This window comes from Marmota monax, unplaced genomic scaffold, assembly GCF_021218885.2.
Source record: "Marmota monax isolate L192 unplaced genomic scaffold, Marmota_monax_Labrador192_F-V1.1 WCK01_AAM20220418_F8-fsc00001, whole genome shotgun sequence".
Lineage (NCBI taxonomy): Eukaryota > Metazoa > Chordata > Mammalia > Rodentia > Sciuridae > Marmota > Marmota monax.
In genome coordinates this window covers 21,419,721-21,433,675 of record NW_026693777.1, presented here as the reverse complement: position 1 = coordinate 21,433,675, position 13,955 = coordinate 21,419,721, and positions in this window count along the sequence as shown.

Here is a 13,955-nt window from a genome sequence, read left to right as displayed (position 1 = left end):
TCTGGCTTGTGCCTCCCTTTCCAAGCTCATTGCCCCTCCTTGCTACAGGCAACCTTCAAACCTTCTTTCTATTCTTCAGATTTGCCACTTCCTCCTTCAAAAGCTCAAGGGTGTTGCGTACACTGTGCCCTCTGCTTAGGACAGGGACACTTCCTGGAGCATCCTTTCCTGTCTGGCTCCTCCTCATTCTGCACCTCTCTTCTTAGACATCACTTCCTTGTGCAAGTCCTCCCTGGGGACCTTTCAAAGGTCTCAGCACTGTGCATGACCACGGCACTTACCATAACTGTACTTACTCATACATCTGTTGGTTTACTCCCCCCACACACTTTCCTCTCCTTGCTGAGTCCATAGGCTCCTTGTAGGTAGCAGCCTTATTCATTTTTCTTTTCTGCACTTTACTGCTGCACTTGGGATGTAGGAAGTGCTCAATAAATATCTCAGTCCTTCTAGAGGCCTAATCTCAAGCTATGGAGTTTCTTTAAGCCTCTCCCCACCATATTCCTTGACCCATGCACTCACTTCTTCAGTTATCCCATTGAAGTTCTTGTTCAACATCTATTCATCACCAAGGCCATGGTCATGCCTCTGTAAAGCATCTTTCATTCATCATTTCTTTGTTTTCTAAAGCTTCCAGTTCATTTCAGGCCCTCATCACTTTCTTCCTGGCCTTGTGGAATGGTCCCTCTCGGCCCATGTTTTGCCTCTTCAACCCCCTGCATAGCTCCTTCTAATAAATACCCCTCCTCTCTAAGCTTCCAGCAACACAGTCTAACCCAAAGCCACGCCACTGGGACTGAGCTCAAACTCTCTTTTATGTTGACTCTGCTCAGCCTGGAGGGTCCACACCTTGAATCCTACTGTCTGTCATATGCCTGTACTTTATCTGTGCCACATCCCATACATTGAAATTTCACCATCTCTCCCCTCCACTGGCACCTTAAAACAAATACAATTATCAACATTTTAAAACATAGAGCATTTTCTCAGAGTCTAAGTGGGTTACCTTTTCCCTCCTGTCCTACTCCATGAGTCCTCTACTGCTTTTACATCCAAGGGCAAGGGACAGTCCAAATAGGCTGAAAGCTGGGGGTGGCCGGTGCACCAGCTCCCTTCCCCCCAACCCCATTGCCCCAGCCAGATGAGGCCAGATCCCCAGCGTCCTTTTTCTGCCCCTTCTGGGAGAAAGATGAATGCTTAGCCTTTGCTCCCTTCCATTTTCATCTTAACATGTTCAAGTTCTTCCCACCTTAAATAAATCTCCTTGCCATCCTCATGTCTCTATTTCAGAGTCAAACAACTTGAGAAAATTGCCAAGGACAGGAACAGGTACTTTACAAAAGAGGAAACCCAAAAGGCTAAGATCCTGTGAAGACATGCACACTTGTTAGAGAGAAGCCCGGATTAAGGCAGGGACATGTCACAGGCAAACATTAGCCAGCTGGAGAATGCCAGATGTAGATGGTGTTGGGGAGAGGGCACCTCGAATCTTGCTGGTGCTGGTGTGGACTGGCCCAGCATCGTGCCAGACACCTGAAATGGGGCTAAAAACAGTGTGTTGGATAAATAGTTGAGAACTGAGAAATGCAGAGTGCTGATCTGTAAGGACCACTTCTGTTGAGAACACGCTATTTGGAGCCAGTCTGTAGGTCCAGATGGCTGGAAACGCTACATGTGGCAGTAGTGCCAAGGATCCACCATAATGCCCTGGCCTAGTCACGGCAGCCCCTGCTGCCTCAACCACACATTCTCAGAGGCCTCTTCCTCTGCTGCTGGACAGCCTGGTAGAAGGGATGAGCAGTGGCCTTGAGGCCCAAGCTCCCACGAATCTCTCTGCATCTTGAAACCCCTCCGAGCAGCTCTGACTCAAGGGACACCCCAACATCCTCAGCCTCAACTCCAATGAGAGTGGCAGCCTCTCCCCCAACTCTGTGCTGAGAAACTTTTCATGTTTCCTTTCTCGTGTCACAGAAATGCCAGTCACGGAGTGGTTTCTGTCCTGACATCTCTGCCACGCAAACGAAAAGAGCTATTTTAAAAGTCTAACCCATAAATAATATATGAGTGAAGGGTGCCAATTTAGTTATTCATTCATGTTGGAGCTTTTATAATAATTAAAACTCATCTTTTAGAAGTTGCTGGAGCCCACAAGGACTCCTAAGGGAACAGATGCTGGCCAAGGGATTTTCCCATCCCTGGCCAGGGTGCAGAGCCTGACTCTGTAGGGCTGTCCTCTGGGGACAAATGGGAAGGTGTCTCCAAGGGACAACAGCTCCAGTCCTGAGCTGGGTCCTGCTGGGCCTGTAGGGAGGGCACCACTCAACCACTGGGGTCTCTTCAGCCCTCTTCCCTGGGCTCCACAAATGGGGAAGCACAATCTGTAGGTTCACAAAGTTACACTGTTGTCCACAGTTCTCAGGAAAGATCCTTGGCTCTTTCTAGGACTGTGTAGCAGATCCTGTGGCTAGGAACGGAACCTGGAACTTATTCAGACCTTTATGGATACTGCCCCATTTAACACACACCTGTGCTCACAAACTGTTAGGTATCATTATTGCTATTATTGCTATTATCATTTTCCCATTCTATCCAAACAGAAGACCTAGGGGAAATCCTAACTCCTGAACTTAGTAGCTGTATATCCTTTTATAAGTCACCTGATCACTCTGTACCTCAGTTTCCCTGTGCTACTGTGGCAGAGGCTGCTTGGCCCACCATATCCAAATGCTACTCTTTCTACATAATAATCAGAGACACTTCTCAGTCACCCTCATGGCTAGGTGAGGCTGTGACTGAATGAGCAGAAATGACATGTACCACTTCAAGGTCACAGCTATAAAACCCTTCCCTGTTGTTGCCTTATTATTTCCCCTAAGTCCTGAGAATCTAGATTGCAGGGCCACAGATGAAAGGAATCTGGGGAGCAAAGCTTCTCCCTTGATTCACATTGAGTTAGTTGTCCATGATATAAGCAAGAAATAAAACTTGATTTTGCAGTTCTTTATTAGGGCAGTTAATTCCTAATTAGTATCCTCACTACCTACTGCATAAAGTTGCTGTACAAGATTGCATGGAGTTACGTGACAAAGAGTCTAAACTATAGAACCATAGAGCCAAGGGTATTGTAATTAATAAATTACACACAGTATCTCTTTGTATAAAGTTTTTGAGTTTGATCAAGTTGTTCTCATGGTAAAAAGGAAGGAATGTAGTCGGTGGAGTTTATTATCATTACTCCAATGTCCCTTCTGTGGTCCTCTTTTCCCTTTACCCTCGCTCTTCTCACCTACCCCAAAGTCAGGTTCCTCAGTGAGCTGAACCACCCATGCAGCACTCCTTTCTCAGACTAGCAGCCTTGCCTGCTTCCAAGCAACACTGACTTGGACGACCTAATTCCCTATCGCTGTAAGGTCCTCGAGGGAAGGATGCCATTTCACTTTGGAGGTTCAAAAGGGCCTTCTGCATGGTAGGTGCTTGATTAATACATGTTAATCAGATGGAATAAATCTAAGTACCTATATTCCCCCCATGGAACATATGATTAAGGCCTTATGGAAATATAATACCTTACCCAAAGGAATGAAAGGCATGATGTAAAAGAAGCAGGTTTGGAGCCAAATCAGGCCAATGGGTGAGAAACAGTTGGTCAAATAGACTATTCAGCACCTCAAATCATGCAAGGGAGGTGACTATCTATGGCATCTACTGAGAAAGCCACTTTGGCTCTTTCTGTCCCCAAAGGTGTGCTAGGAGGCAGACCCTGAGCAGAGAGAAATAGCTGTTGAAATACATTTAAAAAATACATATGTATATATGTTGTTTTGTACCAGGAATTGAACTCAAGGGCACTCAACCACTAAGCCACATCCTCAGCCCTTTTTTATATTTATTTAGAGACAGGGTCACACTGAATTGCTAAGGGCCTTGCTAAGTTGCTGAGGCTGGCTGGCTTTGAACATGAGATCCTCCTGCCTCAGCCTCCCAAGCCACTGGGATTACAGGCATGCACCACTGTGCCTGGCTAAAAATAATTTAATTTTTAATCAAGATTAAAGAATGTGGCAGGGAGGGTATCAAATGAAATCCAGATTTCTTGCCTCTTAGAGTTATACTCAGATCTCTTACCTCACTGCTGACCTGTTCATAAGTGAGAAATTTGTTGAATTTTCCAATCTTATTCTAGCACCTTGTATTTGATTACAGAGCCAAGACAGGCACTCACAAATAGGTTGGCACTGTTTATTTATTCATGAATTCAACAAATACTTACTGAACAATAGCATACCCCAAATCCATTAAATATTTATCTGTAAGTATACAAAAATATGTGCAAGATCTAAAGAGTGAAAAACACAAAATGCTGATGAAATAAATTAAAAAATCTAAATAAGTAGAAAGATATCCAATGCCTAAGGTATTGAAAGTGCCAATATTGTTAAGATATCAATTCACCCCAAATTGATCTATATATTTAATGCAATGCCAATCAAAATCCCAGCAGCACATTCTAGTAGAAATTGATAAACTAATCTTAAAATTTCTATGAATTGGTTAAAAAATAGAAATAGTAAAAAAAAAACATCCTGAAAAGAACAAAAACTCATGAGAACTGACATTACCTGATTTAAAAACTTAACATAAAGCTTCCGTCGTGAAGGCAGGAAAGTTTGACAAAAGGATAGACATACATATAAATGGAACAGAACAGAATCCAGAAATAGATGATGTACATATGGTCAATGGATTTCTGATAAAGTGTGAAAGCAGCTTCACAGAAGAAGGATCGACCTGAACAAACAGAGCTGGAGCAACTGGACAATCATATGCAAAGTCAATGAACCTTGATCCATACCTCACACCATACACAAAAATCACTCAAAATATTAAAACATTTAAATGAAAAATCTACAACTATAAAACTTCTAGGTAAAAGAAAGCAGGAAGAAATCTTAGTGATACAGGGGTAAGCAAGATATTTTTGAACCAGCACCAAAAGTGCAAACCATAAAAGAACAGGTTATCAGAAAAGAAAAAATTTTTAAAATGAGGCAACCAAATTTTTAAAAAGACACTGCTGAGAGAATGAAAATACCAATGGTAAACTGGGAAGAAATATTTGCAAAACATGTATCTGATAAAGAACATCAGAGTACAAAGAACTCTCAAAACTCACTAATAAGAAAACAAACCTCAATTAAAAATGAGCAAAAGATTTTTGCAGATGGTTCACTAAAAAAGATGTATATATGGTAAATAAGCATGTGAAAAGATGCTTGATTTCATTTGTCAAATGCAAATTAAAACCACAAGAAGATACTGCTATGCATCCATTGAATGGCTTTAAAAAACCTGATGATTTAATAATATCGATCAGGATACAAAGAAACTGGCACTACCATACACTGCTTGTGGGAATGCAAAATAGTCCTGCCACTTTGGAAACAGTCTGGCAGTTGCTTATAAAATTAAACATGCATTTGCCATATGGCTCAGTATTCCTCTTCTAAGTATTTACCTAAGAGAAATGCAGACTTATATTCACACAAAAACAAACTTCTATGAAAATATTTATGGTGGCTTTACTTATACTGATCCACAGTTAGAAACAACCTCCTTGTTCATCAACTGGTGAATGGATCCACCAAATATGTTATATCCATAAAATGGAATTTTACTTAATGATAAAAAAAAAAAAAACTTGTGGAAACCTATAAAAATGTACACGGAAAAGAGTGAATTTCACTACATGTAAATTAAACCTCAAAAAAAAAAAGTCTAAAATCAAAATAATCAGATTAAAAACATAAACAAACATGACTAAAAAAATTCTGGAGCACCTACTACCTGGCAGGCCCATTGTGATTAACTACTCTGATAATAATAATGATATAGAATAATTATTACAGTTTTTTTTCAGTAATGAAAGTGTTTTCTCAGGCAAGGTACTATAATGGAGGCTATAAATATGGTATAGATATCAATTCTGCCCTCAGGTTGCCTAAGATTTAGTATAAATAATGGCAGAATAAGACAGAATTATGCAAACGTCAAAAGGGAAGCATAAATAAAGTGCCATGAGATTTCAACAGGAAAGAATATTTAAAGCTAGAGAAACTAGAGACGTCTTTGTAGAAGGGACAGTTTATATCAGGGAATGATGTTTTTTATTGTTCAATGTAAACCATGTTTATCAGAAGGTTTTCCCATGTGACTTCTCTCTTTGGTCCTTCTTACCACCCTGTGAGACAGGAAGGATAGGAACTACTAATCTCAACTGCAGTTAAATAAACTGAGAGTTAGAGGTCAAGTTCTGGGATGGCAGAACCAAGATTGGAACAAGACTGCTCTTCAGAGAGCATGGATTGTGCCCTGTTCCATGGTGTGTCCATCCAGAAGCAGAGCTCTGCCTTCTCACAAGATAGAGAGCGCTGATGGTCCACTTTCACTTTGGATCTCTCCAAGTGGTCAGCTGCTCCTTGCCTCTCCGGCCATTGAGAATACTCAATGTTACTAATATATTTATTTGAGTCCCTCCTGCATTTGGAGGGGAGAGCCAACAGACTGCAGGGTTTTGTGGCATTTATTTATTTATTTAGATGGTTTAAAGATCTCAAAGCATTTTTTTTTTCCTAAACACTAAAAAAGCAAAAGCCTTGAAAGTCACAGAGATAATACTAACTGCCTCAAATACATGATCGTCAACCAAGTTTTGTAGTGCAAACTCAGAAAGCTGTGCTCACTCTTGGAGGGAACTAGTTCCCAAAAAGAATGCTGAGGCATTCCAAGGAGCCTCCTTATGACCTAAAGGAGAACCCATGTTCACACAATCTCCTGGCTAAGCCATGGCTTCCAGAGCACTTTCTACCCCATTCCTTCACACACTGGGCACATCATGTACTGAGCTCCTATGTCTATGTGTCAAGCACTGGACTAAATGAACAGCAGCAAAAGAGCAGTCCTCCTGTAGGGAAGAGACCCTGGCACCAGAGGGATGGTGTCTATGGCATGTACATTTGCTGCTATCTCCATCCTTTCACTGCTAACTTTGAAAATAATGCACTGCAGTATCAATACGAACATCAATTAAATATTTCCAGAGTGGCTGCTGTATCTATGCTCATAAGGAGATGATCTGTCCTTGTCCTCAAGGAGCTTACAATCAGGAAGGTAACTTCACATTCCTCGTTGGCACAGCGGGAGAAACTGCCTCCTCTCTCTGTGCTCTAATTTTCCCACCTGGCTCACAGGGAGCAAAGTTTCCCAGCTATGAAGTTGTTGTCATCAAATATTTACTGACTAGGCTTTGCAAACACCATCACATGGAATCCTCAGAACATCCTTAAGAGGCAGCCCCCTCCTTATCCCCACTTGATAGGTCAGGAAACTGAGGCTTACAGGGCTCACTGACTTGTCCCAGCCTGTCGGCCTGTAAGTGAAGGAGCTGGAATTCAAGCCCAGGCAGTCTGGCACAGAGCCCGAGCCCCTTAAGTGCCTTGGTCACTGCCCATCCACCCAGCCTGACTCAAGCCCTCTGCAGGAAGGAATGTGGAGATCAAAGCAGCGGGGAGGTTATAAACAGTTTTTAAATCATCTGAGACAAATTCTTCCACATCCAGCTCAACACCAGGAACAAGGGCATCAAGAAAAGCAACAGGAAAGAAAGATGATCTTTGCTGGGAGGGCCCAAGAGGCCCTTTAGGGTCACAGCTAATCCGTGCTCTGGGATTTCACAAACAACAGGGTCTCTAGCCTGCACTTGATCCCCATTTCTTATGAGAGTCACCAGGCACCTTTACCCCCAAGTTGCCACAGACAGAAGGGACAATAGGCAGAGTCAGAAGGGACTGTAATACATAATCCCCCAGTGTCCCTCTTACATCCCCATCTTTAAGTTTTTAGGGTCTTTTTTTTTTTTAAACATAGCATATCCACCTAATGGCAGAAGAAGGGAAACCCCGTGTGTGAAACCAGAAGAGGGTTTCTAGCAGGTTTCCCGAGGCAGGCACTGTGGGTGATTAACACCCTCCCGTATCTGCTAAAGAGCGCGGAAGTGTTATCATCTGAAAGCAGCTGGGACAAGGTACCCCTATTTCTGAGGACTGCAAACAGGCTACCCAGAAGCTACCAACTGGACATGTCACCGCCTCACCCCGAATCAGGCTGAGCTGCTTGCAGAGTAACTGCAATCCGCATTCCTCCCGTACGGCCATCTGACTCCAAATAAGCTTGCATGGAAAAAGGGGCAGCAAGAGCTGCTGAGTGCCAGCCGTTCCTGGGAAGGCGCGTGCGTATGTGGCCAGGGCAGTGGACACATAAGCCTGGGTAGGTCATTTGAAAGGTGTGGAGAAATGAGTGGTCATTGCTAAAATAGTCTTCAAGCAAATCCAAGATGCCAGCCATGCCCCAACGTTCCCCGGTGGCAGCACTCCTCCATTAAGCAAGGGCTTGAGACAATTTCCAGAGAGAAGCAGAAGGTGGTGGGCAGGAGATTTAGTGCCAGAAAGAGTAGACTAAGGTGACTTTGATCTAGGGGAGTGAACCAGGCAGTGCGGTGTGATGGTTAGGCACATCCAGAGCTAGAGCACCTGGGGATAACTCTGGACTTAGCCACTTACTAGACTTTGGCACTTACTTAAACTCTTTAAGCCTCTATTTTTTTTCATCTATAAAGTGGAGTTAATGACAGTCATCATCTCCCAGCACGCTGTTTGGATCAAGCGAGATAATGTGTTTAAGGTCCTTGACAGAGATCTTGGCACCACAACTGACGTGTGGGCACTGACACTGCTCTAAGTCACAGAAGAACAAATGGGTAACTCCTCTTTGTGCCTCAGTTTCTCCAAGTTATAAAATGGCAACTATTCCCCCCTCTGTTCAAGGCACTTATAAGAGAGGACATTAGAAGAGTGTGTGTGTGTGTGTGTGTGTGTGTGTATTTTTTTGTCATCAGAAATACATTATCCAATGTTTACATGGCACCTACACTGGTACTGGCTCTCTTACCCTATCTGAACATCTGTGTGGAGTCCCGGAGTATTGGATGACAGATTTCTGATTAAAAAAGTAGCATACATTTTGGCACTGCTCAGGACTTCTATGGTGCCAAAAGCAGACATGAGGAATCCATCTCCCAACATGATGTTCCAGACATGTCTGTGGAAGAGATGCTCAGAGGAAGGATGCACAGAAGCCACACAGTTACCACTCAAGATGGCCATGCTGTTACCCCCTTCTTTCCTTCAGAAGTAGAAAGAAAGATGCTTTTACTCCTTTGGGAGGGAAAAAAATCAGTGTTTGAATGTTTGCCACAATTCTTCACAACGAGCAAAGCAGTCGCTTCATTACTGCCTCATTACTACTTGGTCACATCCCCATCTCAGCACCTACTTCCATCAAACCCGTTAGCCTTTGCTGCTAGGAGAAAGGCCTGGGTGTGACATTCTGTCAAGAATGTTATTTCAGGCTCCAGACTTGCACTGGTGGCTGTCTCCTCTGGACAAAGGCCACCAGCTGTCAAGTCTGAGGAACTAGGCTCAGAAATGAGTGTGTTTGCATAGCAAACGCTGCCTGGCTCCCTTCAGCAGCACATCTCACCTGGCTGGTTGGCAGTCTCAGAAAAACCAGAATTCTTCTCCTAATGTTCTTAGCATTCGCTAGTGGGCCTTGACCTAAACCACTCCATGCTCCACTCAGAATTTGCCCATTCTTTTGAGTGGACCTTGCATGCAGCCACTGCTGTCCATAACCTTCCATACCAGATAACAACTGTGTTTTCGTCTGTGTATAGACAGTGCTATTACTAGTTTGGTGTATTTTCTGTCTGTCAACATAGTATGTTTTATTAGATTTTGTGTATGGAGGGAGGATACTAGGAATTAACCCAGAGTAGCTCTACCACTGAGCTACGTATCCCCAGATATTTTATTATTTTTTTACTTTGAAACAGGGCCTAAGCTGCCTGAGCTGGCTTTGAACTTGCAATCCTCCCTCCTCAGCCTCTGCAGTCACTAGGTTTACAGGTGTGTATCACCATGCCTGGTTCTATTAGATTGTTTTTAATCATAAATATGATATATGCCAGGCCTTCAGGAAATACCAACAAAAAAGTTTGTAATTCAGATCCAACAATAGTGGAGTCTACCCATCCTCAAAATGTACATTCCAGCTGAAAAGAATATCTCATGATGAACCGTGTGTGATGGCCTTGGTCTCTGAATTATGGCATAAAAATAATGAGCTAGGAAACCCACCCTGTGTCTATTTTTACAGTTCCTCTTGACTGTCAGTGAATGAATGCCTCAGTTGTGAATTATCTACACATATGTGAAGGGATCAGGTCCCCGACACACAGCAGGAATTTATACCTCCAACAACAGAGTTTTGTAGAACACCAGCGATGAGAACAATCATATTTAGTTCATGTGAGGCACTATGTTAAAAGCCCAACGGAACACCTCCTGTCATTACCAGTGCACACCTGTGAGTGATTTTCACTGTTTTATAAATGTAGAAACTGAAGCTTACAGAAGTTAAGGAGCCACCCAAGGTCATACAACCACGAGAAGCAAAGGATGAAGTGTGACCTACACCTACCTAATACCAATCTGACAGAACAGCTTTTGTATGAATTGCCTCTAAGGATAAATTTCAACTTTGTTAGCAATCCAGTAATTCACACAGACCCTTAGCAGGGCCTTCATTGAAAAGAAATGTGAAAAAGATGTGAGGGTTTCCCATGAATATCTCCTCTTTGTAAAAGTCAGAATTACTATTCTCCTCCCCCTCTTCCCACCCTATTTCTAAAAAAAAAATCCCAAACTCATCCAAATCCCAAATCACATTCCAGGGATGCCACCTGCTCTTCACGTTTGGAAAGATGTGTGGTTCCTATTCCTTTTATCCAGGATGCTACTTTTAAAATGGAGAGGAAGCTGCTGCTCCTAAAAGGCTTGAGTGTTTCATGTCACTAGCCCAACCAGAAAAAAGACGCAGAGTCCTGTGTCCTTGAATTGCTGCCATCCATTCTACACACAGCGCTCTCTGGTTAAAGAGACAGTCATGGAAACAAGCAAAATGTCTAGGCAATGAAATATCCAAAGTAATCAATTCATCACCCAGGGGCTATGTAATGAACTCCTCCTGAGCCCCCACCCCATTATCTAGGCATGGCAGAACTGGCCCACTCCCCTTCCTTATCTCTTTGTGCCCCACACAGTTTGCTCCACCCACTGCATGTGAACGTCCTTATCAGAAAATATCCACTTAACAAGTTTGGGCTTTTGAACAGAAGCAGCTGCTTAGCCCACCAAAAGATGGATAATTCTGTATGTGCCTGTTGGAACGTGTACTACTGACACATATAAGAAGCTTGTGGGTACAGAACAGGCGCTGACTGCATGGCACCAGTGGCTAAGTGTCTTTGGAAACTATAAACCTACTCATAACCTAGGTCTTAACCCTTCTGCTAAAATACTCACCAATCTCCTCATCCCATCAACTAGAATGAATTAACCATATTAATTAACCATATGAGAATAAAAGTTTATGGGTCATTCCACATATCTTCTGAGCATAATGCTCTACTCGCAAATATCAAGTTTCACCAAACTGTAGGATTCTAGAGATGAAAAGCCAAAGGTTTTCTCGAGGCACTTTTGTAACACTACTATCAGGAGACAATGGGATTACCCGCTACCAGACTTGCCAAGCTGCTGCAGCCTTTGACAACATGAAATTATCATCTTCTGGGGATCAAAAGTTTCTGTGTGTGTCTGACTTTGTAAAATGATGAACTCTGCCCAGGCTCATCTACTCACTGCGTTTTTGAGTCAAGTTGTTTTTGAAGCTTTGAAAAGTTTATCATTTTAGGGCTGGGGATGTGGCTCAATAGGAGCCCGCTTGCCTGGCAAGCATGCGGCTCTACATTCCATTTACCATTTTGAGGGCTGGGATTGTAGCTCAGTGGTAGAGCATTTGCCTTGCATGCGTGAGGCACTGGGTTCAATCCTCAGGACCACGTAAAAATTAAATAAATAAAATAAAAATATTGTGTCCATCTACAACTAAATTTTTTTAACTTACCATTTTGATTTTTTAATAAATATAGGTGATTTATTAAATATAGTTCTTGATCAGGCATTTGAGCCAATATCATTTTTTAATCCATTTTACATTTTGTACATAAAGTAGGCTGATCATGGAGTTTCAGTCAATTTGTATTGGCTTCACAGTCTTTAAAAGATTGAATACCACTAACGTAAAGTACTGTTGCAACCACAGCCCAAAGCACCTAGCGCAACACTAGACACTACGTCCCCATATCACCCTGTGATCAGAATGAAAGCAGAGAACTGTTACTCCTGACTTGTGGTAAGTAACTTGATTATAATGCATCAGGATGGCTGGAATTCCCTTCTCCCTACACAGAGAAGCCTGATCTCAACCACACAACAAAGGCTACACGGTAATTAAACACCCTGCCCCAGAAGTGGAGCAGGGAATGGACTTCATTCTCTGTAAACCCTTTGAAAGGGAAAGGAAATATGGGGGTGGGAGGGGGAGGGAGAGTTGGAGAGACCTTCGAAAGGGCGGGGAGTGGGGGGTATGTGATATTCAGGCTGTGTGAGTATGTGCAAGATTAATGGGACCTCATACTTTGCAGAGCATGCTTGGTTAAAGGGGTCTAGACAGCACAGCTGCAGAGAGCCTGTGCTGTGTCGGGAGAGAGGAGGGACCTGGGTTCCTGCAAGGACAGGGGGAGGCACAGGTTGTCAGTATTCATAGCTGGGTGAAAAGCACAACGCAGATACGCAGATACGTGTGTGCACCTGTGCTGTAGCAGCTGATTAATTCAATTAATATTTATTGAGCACCTGGGGGATTCAGGGCCACATACCGTGAGCAAAGGAGGACCGAATCCGTTGCCTTCAGGTAACTCATGATCTCATTACCAGAAGACAATGGCCAGGGGAGAGTACATAACTGAGTCTATTCGGGTACTGTATGGACCAAAAACATTCATAGCTCATTTAAATTGGGTCTAAATACAGATGTGGCCTTGGTCTCGCTGAGCCTTTACAATCTTGGATGTTCACAGCAGTCAACCAGCAGATCCCAATCTGCTCTGGAGTTCTCCGATAAGGTGAAAGTGAACATCAGGAGCTCCCGCCACAGCCTTGGAACAGAGGAACAGCGCATGTAGCAAGGAAAGTACTTGCCGAAAGCAGAGACATCAAGGTCAAGGGCAGTCTGTGGTTTGCCCTTGACCTTGAGCTTCCAGGAGCCAATCACCCACCTGTCATGCCTCTATCCTCCTATTTCTTAACAGTCACAAAAGTCACTTGTCTATGTGTAGGGTCACTGCCAGATGTGAATTCCCCAGTTTTCCACAAGCTTAGAACTCAATTAATTTGCTGGTCTTCTCTGCTAAAAACATCAGAGGCCAAAATCATAGGCAAATGAGAACATGGATTTCATTCACATGGAAAAGAGTGAGCAGCCTGGGGCTGTGGCATACACCTAATCCCAGCAACTCGGGAGGCTGAGGCAGGAGGGTTGCAAGTTCAAGGCCAGCTTCAACAACTTAATGAGACCCCTCAAAATAAAAGAATAAAAAGAACTGGGGCTGTAGCTCAGAGGTAAAGTGCCTCTAGGTACAATCCCCAGTACCAAAAAAAGAAGAGTGGGTGGAACGTATCTGCAAGCAGCCCTCTTCCAAGAGCAGGATGGAGTCTCCGGCTAAGAGGATCCTTATATGGGCATCTGGGGGAGGGGAAATTTTCCAACCTGTGTCCAGTGGGAATTGGGGGATGGGTGGCTAAGTAAGGAAAAGCCTGTTCATTTAGTCTTCAGACACTTGTCCAAAAGTTGGCTATAGCTCCTCTCAAGTTCCACTGGCTTCGCATCAGAACAGTGACCCAGAAGTGGGAGTCTAGGGCCTGAGAGGAATCACCAAA